This window comes from Pongo abelii, chromosome 5 (genome assembly GCF_028885655.2).
Source record: "Pongo abelii isolate AG06213 chromosome 5, NHGRI_mPonAbe1-v2.0_pri, whole genome shotgun sequence".
Classification (NCBI taxonomy): domain Eukaryota; kingdom Metazoa; phylum Chordata; class Mammalia; order Primates; family Hominidae; genus Pongo; species Pongo abelii.
In genome coordinates this window covers 72,140,800-72,154,065 of record NC_071990.2, presented here as the reverse complement: position 1 = coordinate 72,154,065, position 13,266 = coordinate 72,140,800, and the positions used below count along the sequence as shown (strand labels likewise).

The 13,266-nt window shown below is 39.4% G+C and overlaps 1 pseudogene; it reads right to left on the bottom strand.

Moving 5' to 3' along the window:
* Positions 1–231: 231 nt before the first annotated feature.
* LOC100449743 (keratin, type I cytoskeletal 19-like) lies at positions 232–1,543 on the bottom strand (annotated as a pseudogene).
* Positions 1,544–13,266: the final 11,723 nt, after the last annotated feature.

The window sequence follows — 13,266 nt, the reverse complement described above, 5'->3', positions numbered from 1 at the left end:
TTCACCTTTCTTAGCCTGGAGAAATGCAGAAACAGAAGTACAAATGGGAAGCAGATTCAACAAAGTGCAAGCAACGTGGATCTCCCTGGGTGGTAAAGTCACGGGTGATATTTATGAATTTCTGATTAGTTCGCCATGTTTTCCACATTTTTACAACGAGCATGTATTGTTTTTTCATATATATATATACACACACACACATATATATAAAAATATATATATTTTCCCCCTTGGACCATAAAATTTTATTGGCAGATCAGGCGAAGAGCAGGGGGTAAGGGTTCCTTCCTTCCCATCCCCCTACCCAGGAGACACCCTCCGAAGGACAGCAGCAGCCCCTTAGCCTGCTGCCTCAGAGGACCTTGGAAGCGGACAGGTTGTTGTAGTGATCTTCCTGGCCCTCGAGCAGGCTGCGGTAGGAGGAGATCTCCTGCTCCAGCCGCGACTTGATGTCCATGAACTGCTGGTAATCCTGATTCTGCCGCTCACCATCAGCTCGCACATCGCCCAGCTGGGCTTCAATACAGTTGATCAGCGGCTGGATCTGCGCCAGCTGGGCTCCAAAGCGCGCCTCCGTTTCTGCCAGTGTGCCTTCCCAGGCGGCTTTCATGCTCAGCCGTGACTGCAGCTCAAGACCCTGGAGGGTGCGCCGCAGGTCAGCGACCTTGGATCGGCTCATCTGGAGCTGATCCGTGTGGCCAGCGACCTCCCGGTTGAATTCTTCAGTCCGGCTGGTGAACCAGCCTTCAGCATCCTTCCAGTTCTGCTCCGCCATGACCTCGTATTGGCTTCGCATGTCACTCAGGATCTTGGCGAGATCGGTGCCCTGAGCCGAATCCACCTCCACACTGACCTGGCCTCCCACTTGGCCCCTCAGCCCACTGATTTCCTCCTCATGGTTCTTCTTCAGGTAGGCCAGCTCTTCCTTCAGGCCTTCGATCTGCATCTCCAGGTCGGTAATGGCCACAGGGTCAGCTCATCCAGCTCCCTGCGCAGGCCGCTGATGTCGGCCTCCGCGCTCATGCGCAGAGCCTGCTCCGTCTCAATCTTGGTTCGGAAGTCATCTGCAGCCAGACGGGCGTTGTCGATCTCCAGGACAATCCTGGAGTTCTCAATGGTGGCACCAAGAATCTTGCCCCGCAGGTCCTGGATGGTCTTGTAGTAGTGGCTGTAGTCACGGGAGGGCCCGGGCCCCTGCTTCTGGTACCAGTCGCGGATCTTCATCTCCAGCTCGCCGTTGGCTGCCTCCAGGGCGCGCACCTTGTGCAGGTAGGAGAACAGAGGGTCGTTGAGGTTCTGCATATTGAGCTTCTCGTTGCCCGCCAGCAGCCCGTGGGACGCGGCCAAGACGCCGCCGTAGCCCCCCAAGGAGGACGAGGACAGACACGAGGCGGGCAGAGGACACGGACACGCCGCAGCCGCTGGAGCCCCAGTGCATGCTGAGCGCGCGAAAGGCAACCTCCGCCGCAAAACTCACGGAGCCACCACCCAGGCCCCGGCAGGACTACTTGGCCGACGACTGGCGATAGCTGTGGGAAGTCATGACGAGGCGGAGCACGGACAGAGCGACCCTGGTCCCAGAGGCTGCGATTCGAGGGAGGAGCCATACATTTTTTTTTTAAATGGCCACTTTACATAAATATCAGATTATATGTTTATCAATGTTGTACAAGCACTTGACGAGGGAAATGACCGCTCAACAGATAAGCTACCTAAGGCGGAGGTTAAGTGGCTTATTAAGATCACAGAACTGGCCGGCAGCGGTGTCTCACGCCTGTAATCCCAGCACTTTGGGAGGCCGAGGCGGGCGGATCACGAGGTCAGGAGATCGAGAGCATCCTGGCCAACATGGTGAAACCCCATCTCTACTAAAAACACAAAAATTAGTTGGGCGTGGTGGTGCGCGCCTGTAGTCCCAGCTACCCCAGCTAATCAGGAGGCTGAGGCAGGAGAATGGCTTGAACCCGGGAGGCAGAGGTTGCAGTGAGCCAACATCAGTTGCCACTGCACTCCAGCCTGGCGACAAAGCGAGACTCCATCTAAAAAAAAAAAAAAAAAAAAAAAAGCACAGAACTATAGTGAAGAAGAAAGATGGCGGACGCACATAACTGCATATTACCAAAAGATTTTTTTTGTTTCTTTTCTTTTTCCTTTTTGCAAGAGAGCCAGGATTAAAATCAAAGCTTTCTAAGTCTCCGGATCTGTACCCTTTCCACCAGCTGACAGTCTGCTAATAACAATATGCACTCTCAAGAATCAAGATAAGCACTGCAATATATTCATTCACAAAATAATGAAATGTAAGAAACCTATATATGAAAAACATTTTCATGTCTCACTCTCTTGCTTTTACTCTGTCACTATTCCTTTTTAATTTTTTATTTCTTTTTATTTATTTTCTATCTCGATTAAAGGTTTACCCTTAAATTGTATTTGGAAAATAATAAAAGGAAAAATCACATATTCTCATTATACTAAAATTACTACTGTTGATAAGCAAGTTAGGTATGGTCAGACTTATAATATAGATTGAAGCATGCATAAAATTCACTTTATGTGCCTACAAGTCAAAAGTCATCGGGCACACTCTCCAATTATAGGAAGTGCTCTAAAATCTAGATGCTTCTCACACAGGCAACTCTGTGGTTTTCTCTGGGGTGAATAGCAGCATCAACCCCTTCTATCTGTAACCATAAGACAACAAATTTCCTGCATTTTCCAATTTTTTCTTCATCTTCTACATCCCCATTTGGGTTATTGTAAAAATCAAAAGAAATTAAAGAAATAAGTAAAGTAACCTGTTATGTTTGCTATTAGCAATAGCCTTGACACGTTCTCACTTTTTCAAGAAACCTTCATTTACAGCCCTATGGGGAGTAACCTCTCCCTCTGCTGTTCTGCTAGCATTTTCTTTGTACTTCTAATAATGCAGAAATGGGGTATGTCTTGAGTTAGAATTATTTATATATGTGTGTCTATTTTCTACCCTGGATTATAGGCCCCTTCTGAGCGGGGATCGTATTTTATTCATTGTGTTTTGCCCACATTGGGCAGGGGGACTTGTACTGTGAGAGCACTTTGCCAAGTATAAAGCACTGTCAACTTGATGATGATTTGCATCAAGCATATTCTGAATTGTATTGCATTCTTTGTCAGTGAGGGTCATTACTACTTCTCTCCTAGAGCAACGTTTATGAAGTTAGAAGTTAGGAAATTCTCCTTTCAATGAGAGAGCAAGCCCAGATGGCAGAAATGTGGAGTCCAGATACATCTTCTCATTGTTCTCCCTGGAACAGATCCACTTTCCTAAAGATGGAATTGTCTTTTTGCCTTAGTCGCAATGTAAGTAAATAGAAGTCACCTTTTCTAATGAGACACTTCCTCTTTCATGATTTCTTAGACAAAGGCATGAACACACACAACTTCCCATTATCTAAGTAACTGAGGCAGTGAAGAGTAAGGAAGTATTGAAGAAAATGCATGGTTTATGACTTCTTTTTCAGTGGTTTGGAAATTCAAAGCTATGGAGAAGGGCAAACCATGGAAGGCTATTCCTGTAAATGCCCTCAGCACTCACTTAGTTCAAGTCTTTTGTTCACACCTAAGGAAAATGAAATAGAGAAAAGTGAAGAAACATGCTAAAAAATTATGTGGTGAGTGGAAGAATCTCTCTTCTGAAATGAAATTTAGGTCAACCTGTATGAAAAGTGAGGGGTCAATTTGAAATTATTTCGGAGTCTTCTAATTTTAGGCATCATACCTTTCTAATACCAAGCGTTATCTTGCCTTTGCTGCCACAAAGCTGACAGAAGGAGAAGAAGCCAGGACAGACAGGGGAGCGAAACAGTGTCTTTAAATGAAGCTTCAGGAAATGCTGCTCTGAGGCCTCCCCAGAAGGCCTAAAGCTGAAAAGATTCCTGTGGAGAAGGTCACACTGAAACTCAAGTTTCGAGAACATTATGCGTTTCTTTAGGCTGCAGGATCATTGTTGTCCCAGGGTACCTGCAGCTAGTAGGACCAACTGCAAGATGCAGGCAACCTTGACTGCACCTGACATGGGGCCAGATCTATCAGTGATATGAAAATACTTACTTTATCTCCTTCCTCTTTATCACACACTTGTTATTTGCTTTCTATATCAGCTGTGCAGAAATTGGCTGTCTTTAATCACATTCCCGTCTCCATTTCATTACCTCCCCATCCCTATCTTCTGCACATCATCGCTTGTGCCTCCCTGTTTCTGGTTCCATTGTCAGCCTCACCATCCTTCCCTGCATGAATCTAGACACATCCAGATTGATTTCAACATGACCTCTTCACTGATAGAAAATGCAGAAAGGCAAAACAACAACAACAACAACAAAAACACCAAAAAGAAAACACTTCTCATCCTCCCATCCCTAAGTCACAAATGGCAGAAAATCACATGTTAAAATTAATTAAACACAAATATGCATAGTATCTGATCAGAAAAAGTAAAAAAGTAGAGGGCTGTGGTTAAGAGGGAAGACTCTGAAGCCAGATTCTCTGGTTCAAACCCTGGCTCTGCCACTCCATCACTTAAGATCTGTGTGTCTCAGTTTATCCAGCTTTAAAATGAGAATGATGATGGTATCGACTTCAGTAGTTACGGTAGTGGTTTGGCTATATAATAATAAGAACAAAAGTAATAGCCACTTAAATGAAATAGAAGTTTGCTTCTCTTCAATACAGGTGTCAAGGGCTGATACGGTGGCACCATGATTCTGTGGAGTTTGACTCCTTGTGTCTTTTTATTCTGTTCTCTCAAAAGGTGGTTTCCATCTCATGGACCATGATGGCTATTCCAGCTGCCACCAGGATATCTGCATTCTAGATAGCAGAAGAGGATAAGAAAAAAGGGAATATGTCCTCATTTCCTTTAGGAGTATGATCCAGAAGTTCCCACATCACTCCCACTCACAATCCCGTTGGCCAGAACCTAGTCAATAGCCACATCTAGTTTCAAGGGATGCCACATGCCTTGCTAAAACTTTATCACTATAGCAAGAGAGGAGAACAGAAACTGGAGGGAAAACTAGTAATCTCTGTCACCCCAGTGATTTAAAGCTGCGCAGATTAAAATAATTACATACAGAAACATTTAAAACAGTGCCTAAAACATAGTAAACCTGTGACGATTGTTAGCTATTAAAACAATAACAATACTAGTGAATTACTATTCACTAGTGTTTTCTTACTACTTTTGTACTATATCTTCATGGACAGTGAGAATCATGCAAAGTATTTAGACCCCTTAACTTAAAAATAACTATGCATTAATATGAAATATATGTTAATTTTTTAAAACAAAAATAAATGAAAATTAAAAGAACAAAACTGTCTATCTAACCTTTCAATTATAAAAAGCTGCATAATTATTATGGAACCAGTTTTGAGCAGTAGAATTTTTCTGTGTTATTTTCAGAAACTCTATATGTATACATCAAGATATTAACTCGGGAAATTACAAACTGTGGAATTCAAAAAAATCAATGTTTATAAGGGCCTATGATCGCTTATGGTTGAAGGGCACAGAATTTCTTAACAGAAAGAGTTTACAATTATAGAGCTATTTTCTTTACAAAAGATCAAAAGATTTAATTTGCTGGCCTAGCACTTCTTTAATCCAGAAGCACACCCAACAGTGTTCACTAACACCTGTGAGTATTTCTGACAGAATAAGGAAAGCCTCCTAATCTAAATGTGAAAACGAACAAAAAAAAAAATGGAAGTAATCTTTTTAAACCAGCAAGTGACACAACTGTGGCCTGATTCGCTGTGTATAAATTAGACGCTCTTCTCATACAAGAATCTTAGTTTCTTAAGGTTAGCTCTAGCTCCTTAGGACAGTACAGAAGTTGATTTTTCTACCTATGGATTAATTTATATTTTTATATTGTTTGTTACCATGAAACTTCATTAGAGTCTTAGAGATCTAGGTAGAACAGAGTACTGGTTTTGGAGCCAGACTATCTGGGTTTAAATCATAACTTTACTTACTGGCCGTGTGACCTTGGGCAAGTTACTTAGCCCCTGTGTACATTAGATTTGTCATCTGAAAATAAAAACAATAATAATATGTACCCCATACAGTAATTATGATGACTAATTAAAATAATATGCACACAGTTTTTGGAGCAGAAGCATTCAGGAAGTGTTGGCTATTTAATTATTAATATTAACCAAGTCTTCTGAAAGTTTTACAGCATTGCAAATGTTAACCCTTTACTTTCACAAGGCTTTACCAACCACACAATTCTTTTATATCCACTGTCTCATTTTGTCTTCACTACTGTTCTCAACTGGGGTCAGTATCTCCATCTTAAACACAAGAAAATGGAGCCTCACCAACAGGAAATAACTTGTCTAAAGTCACCAGCCCTTCAAACCATATAGCTGGGGTTCAAGTCTATGACTTGGTACTCTTACAAATAAGCTTCCCTCTGCTTTAATCAGAGGAACACCAGTGGCGATGATACAGGAAACTTGGGTAATACGGTCCAGGCAGCTCCTATGGAAATAATCCTGAACTATGCCATGTGACCATGCCTTTCTGGACACTCCTGATTAGGCCAGGGAGCGAGCATACGACTTGAGGGCAGTGCAAAAGGTCTACCCAGAGATGACAGCCACTTTCTATTCCAATCAGATTTTCTCTTTCAGAAATGTGTACATTTTTAGACCTGACATTGGCTTGGGAAAGAGACTCACTCCTGCTCCATAATCTTTATCACTCCCCACCTCAATTCCTTAAAGTAGGCAATTTTATTAATAATGAAAACATCATTTTAAGGCCCTTTTCAAACCTCATGCCTGCCCTTAAGTCTCAGCCATACAGAAATCCTAAAGATGCCACTAAAAGGAGACTTGAGTAGTTCTTACCAGAAGCTGGAGACATACAAAGGGAGGCCAGGGTGCTCAGGTGGCAACGTTCAGAAAGATGGCCCCATGGTAATGTGGCTATTGTTGGGTAGCACCAGTACAGAGTGTGTTTCTGAATTATGTTAAACGCAAAAGATGAACAATATCTAAGTTCCTAGGGGCTAAAAGTTAACCCAGTTCCAGTTTCTGACTCAGTGTTAGATTCTGCCTATCTGGAAACCCATGAGTCTTGCTTCTTTAAGCTCCACAGGGCCTCCCTTGTTATTACACGAATGGCCCAAAGTAATTTGATTGAATCTTTTTTTCTTGCCACAAAGCCTAAGACAGAGAGATATGTAAAATATGCATTAAAAGCTATGTTAGGACTTTTTGAAACAAAAGTATTCTTTATTTTACATATTAAGCCATATAGACAGAGACACAAAGGGAGCTGATCTGCAATGAGAGAGAAGAATGAGGCAGAAGCACCAGAAAAAAGATGCAGAGCAGCAGAATCCTTCCTTTCAGCTCGTCTTTCCCTTAGGTTTTCTGACACCCAATGGCCTTATAACAAATTCTATTTTGGAGTCTTAAGCTAGCTCAAATCAGATTTCTGTACTTTACTACCAAAAATAGACCTAATGCCTATGTTTCTCATCTCAGAAATCTGTGGGGAATTCAACTGGATTCACTCTGGATGTGCAATTCAGATATAAATACATAAATTAGCCCCAAATAAGCTATCTGAGAAACCTAGCGAAGCATTAGGTTTCACTGAAAATTATGAAATTAACTGTAACTGTCTTTGGTTTTGAGAAGATAGTCATGCACCCAGTGATATTCAACTAGGGTGACAATTGGCAGACAATGTTTCATAAATACTGTAACGTTGCTGAGCAAAGAGCACTGGCACCTGGCTTAACAGATAATTGAGGCCAGGCACGGTGGCTCACGCCTGTAATCCTAGCAATTTTGGAGGCTGAGGTGGCCAGATCACTTGAGGTCAGGAGTTCGAGACCAGCCTGGCCAACATGGCAAAACCCCATCTCTACTAAAAATACAAAAATTAGCCAGGCATGGTGGCACGTGCCTGTAATCCCAGCTACCCAGGAGGCTGAGGCAGGAGAATCGCTGGAACCCGGGAGATGGAGGCTGTAGTGAGCCAAGATTGCACCACTGCACTCCAGCCTGGGTGACAAGCAAAACTCCATCTCAACAAAAAAACAAAACCAACAACAACAAAAAAACCCAGATAACTGGATAGCAATCTTAAAGATAGATGCCTCCAGAGACCCATAGATATTTAGCTCCTAGGAGTCACTCGCTTACATTCCAGAGTGGTGAAGGTGATGAAATAGACACCTTCCCCTTCTGTCCCCAGATAGGATTGGTTCACATTCCAGAGCAAAGTTATCTCTATCTCTATCTCTCTAACTCTTTCTTTCCCTCCCCAGCAAAGAGGATGTGCAGGCATGCTAGCTGCCCTATGTAAGTTCTGAGTTTCACAATGTGGTGTTCTCTCTTCTACCACCTGTGCAGGTATATCTGGCTCTCACGAAATTGCCACATGGGGAATTGGGGTGTGGGAACTGACCAAAGGTGCTCTATTAAGAGAGATAAGAGATCTATTTTCAGATCTGACTAGAGGTCTTGTATTTCTGTTAGAGTGTAAACGCATGCACACACACATAAATATGTGCGTACACACATACATGTATGCACATATGGAGACATATGGTGGCAGGCTAATTTGTTAGCTTGCAAGTATGTTAATGTCTCTAACTGTGTTCAGTTTCAAACTTAACACTACATCCCAGATTGCCCAAGACAGTCCTAGTTTATACCTGTTATCCAGAGTAATTAATATATCTTCTTTCACTCTCAAAAGTGTCCCTGTTTTGAAAGATAAAGTACATGGCCATCCAACATGTGACCCATATAATCTCAAGAAGGATCTTCAGGAAAGTACAATATAACCTAATTTTTTTGCAGTATTTGATATTTGGTAATTTACTCCTTTAATTTGCCAATTCAGGTTATTCTGGTTACATTGCCAGCGAAATAGTAAAATTGTTCCTTGAGGCTTCTACCTTTCAATTTCTGTAGAACTTGATGCTAGTGTTGAAGCACAGATCATCTTCTGCTTTGTTGTATAGTATATTTACTATACTTTTGTCCCCTGTACTTGTCCACAATATATTTCTTCATACATGTGTCCACTGACATTCATAGTGTGGAGTTCCACAAATAAATGATATATCTTTTGGATAAGGTAAATGATTATCCTCAAGTTTAACTGCTTCAAGATTCAGCCTGTTTTCAGGTTTACTAAGAAAATGATTTACCAGTGCCAAAGTTGTGCAGCACCAACTCTCATCTTGCAGTTTAAACAGGTTTGCTATTGGTTTTCCTCTACAAATGGAAGATTGAGACACAACATTAAATCATTTATCCCAGGTTAGTTGCAAAAGGGAAAACAAAATCACAAAATATAGCTACTAGAATTCCTGTTCAGCATTCTATCCTCGGTATGAATACATGTTTCTATGTTATGTGCTCGCTTTGTGGACATCTCTGTGTGGCTGTATTTCATTCATTATAAGACATGTGTATGAAATATTGAGCTGCCTTCAGTCTAATAACACAGCATTAATAATATTTCATTCTTAAGGATCATGTTTTATTTATAAAAGATAGGGGAAAGAAAACTGAAAGAGATACAGCTAAACAATAGAAGTAGGTATGACAGCCAGAGATTTTGGCAAAACTTAATCACAAGCTGGGAAAAAAAACAAGAGTAAAGATATCACTATTGATATTAATAATATATACATACATATATAAAGATAGTTCCAGAATTAGAAATTTTGTTCAGACCTAGGATGGGAATGTGAATGTATTTAATTAAGTTACAATTTTTTTTAACCGCCGGAAGGAGCATACTCCTTAAATTTAAAAACTAATGCATATTAAATTTAATTTGATTTAAATTACAAAATTTTCTACAACTGGAGGAGCCTGGTTCACCCACAAATTACAAAAATAATGTGTTTTCTTTGCCAATCATTCCCAGACAAAAATGTGGGGATTCTGTGGGAATGCAGGTGAGTAATATTTCCAGAGCCTGTTTAAGTAGGTAGCTGAGTGGGTAACACAGGTTCTGAATGAACAAAGAAAAACCATGTTAATTTATTCCCATGTAGTCTGAAAGAAAACAAACATTTAGTGGCCTAGCCCAACCCCCTTATTGTACTGAAGCAAAATTATGCAATGGATTGGGATGCAGAGCTGTAATTAGAAGTTGGGTGGCCTTATGTTCACTGGAATGCCGCACCAACTCCACTGTGACTCACGGTAGAGTGTTTCTTCATAGTGTTCCTTATAAAGAAACAGGGAGAAGTGGGAATAATGAAGAGAAAATGAGGGGAGAGAGAGAGAGACATGATCTCATATACATTCGCTGTAATTAATCTACCAAAACTATTTGTTCTGGTCCCTGAATTCAAATTCAGATAGTCTGAAAAGAGAACCCAAGCTTTTAAACACTCATGCAAAACTACTTTTCCTGAAACATTTAATAATATTAATAAATATATCTTACCTTTCAGTATATCAGGTTCATGTAATTATATAGTACTGTAATATGTTTGATTTAATGCATAACCATTGGCCTATTGGGTTAGAAATCCAGATCTTCCATTATATTACTTAGGTCATTGAGACTATGGAATAGAAAGAACTAGGGTGAGAGCAGTTTCTGGTAAGCTTCCTCCCCTTTTCCCAGAGGCAGGGAGAGAATTATTATTCTGTGCAAAGTGCCTTAGGCTCTTTGGAGGACAGCTGCCATAATAATAAATATTTATAATCATTTTGGAAATGAATAAGGTAAGGGAATGTTAGTAGCACTAGTAACTAATCCAATTCTGAATTTTGAGAGTAAATGTCTGAACTCTAATTCTTCCTATGTCAGTTTTGGGTATTATAAAATACAACCCAATTATAAAATATTTCATTATAGCAGTCTTTTTGCTGTGTACCTAGTGGTGTGCAGAGTTTTTCTCTCACTGTAAAACAGATACCCCATAACCAATAAACATTAATTGTCAACAGGACCCTGCTGTGATGTTTAATATACAGGAAAAAAAAAAGAAAGAAGAAAATCTAAACTGCAGCCTTAGGCTGGAAGTCTGCAGCTCTGCCATTTTGCATTGTAACCAGCCTAATACGTTAAATATTTAGGCTTAGGGGATCTGTGAGAGTTTAGACCCAGCTATAATATTGGATTAACAATCAGGAAAAATAACTTACCATCTCAGAAGCAAAATTAAAGTAACAATAAACTGTGTGATTGACTGAATGTTATAACTTTGAGCTATGTTTCAAAGATGTTCATCTTCCCATTGTCTCAAATAGTGAGAGTAAATTCATCATTTAATGTAATTTATCCAGTAAGGAACAACCCAAGAATAAGAAAGCCTAATAAATTGTATAAATGTATTTTATTGATGCACAGCACTTTACATAACTCTATGTACATAGAAATATACCTCATTAATCCAGACACCACAATTTAGAGAATGAGTTAATATAGTTACTGAATAGTTTAGAATTTGCTCAGACATAAGATCTCTGTTAGGATTAATGATGCAGCGTTTAAACAAATCAAGTCTGAAAGGGAGAGGAAGAAGCTCAATGTCTTAAGATCCTTTTAGTTTGATTTTTGTAACTGGATTACTATTTTGGAATTAAAGTGTTGATAGTAAGTTGTGTTAAAACTCACTGGATAAGAAAGTATTGGGAAGCCAAATATTAATAGCATAGCTATTTGAACCTGATGAAGGTTTGAATCTCAGCTCTGCTCTCCCACTTATCTAGCCAAGCAAGTTATATTTAATGAAATTCTGCCTTTAGTGAACAAATGGGGAGAAACAGTTGCAATTCATTATCTCACTTATATATGGAATCTAAAAATGTCAAACTTACAGAAGCAGAGACTAGAATGGTGGTTGCCAAGGGTTGTGGGCGTGGAAAGAGGGGAGATGCTGGTTAAAGAGTACAAAGTCTCAGTTAAGATAAATACATTCTGAAGATCTATTGTACAGTATAGTCACTATAATTCATAATAATGTGTTGTATACTTGAAATTGCTAAGAAATTAGATTTTAATAGTTCTCATCACAAAAAAATAGGTATGTGAGATAAAGGTTGCTAATAAGGTTGCTAATAAGGTTGATTTAATAATTTCAAAACGTATACAGATATCAAAGCATCATATTGTACATTGTAAATACGTACATTTTTTATTTCTCAATTATACTTTAATAAAGCAGGTGGAAAACACTTGGAATGGAGTCTGTTCAAGAAAATCTTGACCGTATGTTCATCATGTATATGTTCTTACTAAGACTGATTCCAATACATACTGATTCATTAAATTACAGAAACCCAAAGTATCCTTGACACTCAGGTATTTATTCCACAAATAAATTCCACTGCTGGTCCAAAATGATCCTAAAAGAAGGCTGCCTGTGGGGTAGAAAGGAGAGACTCATCACTCATAAAGGCCTGGAGAACAATTAATTTCGGCAAATCTTTGAATATCTCAGAGCTTCACTGTCCTTTATTAATAAAATGGAGATAATAGCAACTCATAGGGTTCTGGGAAGAATTCAGTTAAATGAAATAATACTTCAATAAATAGTAACTTTTATTGATAGGCAAGGTATTAATATTAGCATAATTTTAAAAACAAATACTTGGTATAGATGTTTTAATTATAGTCATTTGAACATATCTAAGAAATTGAAATTCAAACTATTTTTTTAAGCTGAAACTAGCATCACTTGTTAATCCATTCTAGTGCCTTTAATAGTGTTAAAGAAGCTATGTTGCTCTTAATCTTTGCAGGTCAAAATTCAAAATGTAAATTATTCACCTAAAATCACGTGGCTAGATTATATCCCATGTCTTGATTCCTAGTCAATGATCTCTCTGTTATAACGAAGGCTTTTATTCCTCTTCTTTTTGTTCTCTTTATTTTTCAACAGCAGAATTATTTTTTCAAATGAAATCTTGCCTTGAGTCACAATACTTAAAACAGAAAAAGTGTAAAGGGATCATTCACCTTTCACCAATGCTTTCTTTTAACAATTTCACACCTTTCATACCTTTTTTGGGAAACCCTAAGGCTCTGTGAAATACAGGCTGCAAACTGTTGTGTTCTAGACTGATGCACTGTTTCTAAATGGCTCATTTGGGAGGAGAGGTTAAAAAAGTGAATATTCTTATTCATATTTTAAAGTAATAAATCTGGGCATGATACCATATTTTGCAAGGCTTTTCTATTATGAATTATTGAAGAAATTTAGGTTCAAGTATTAAACC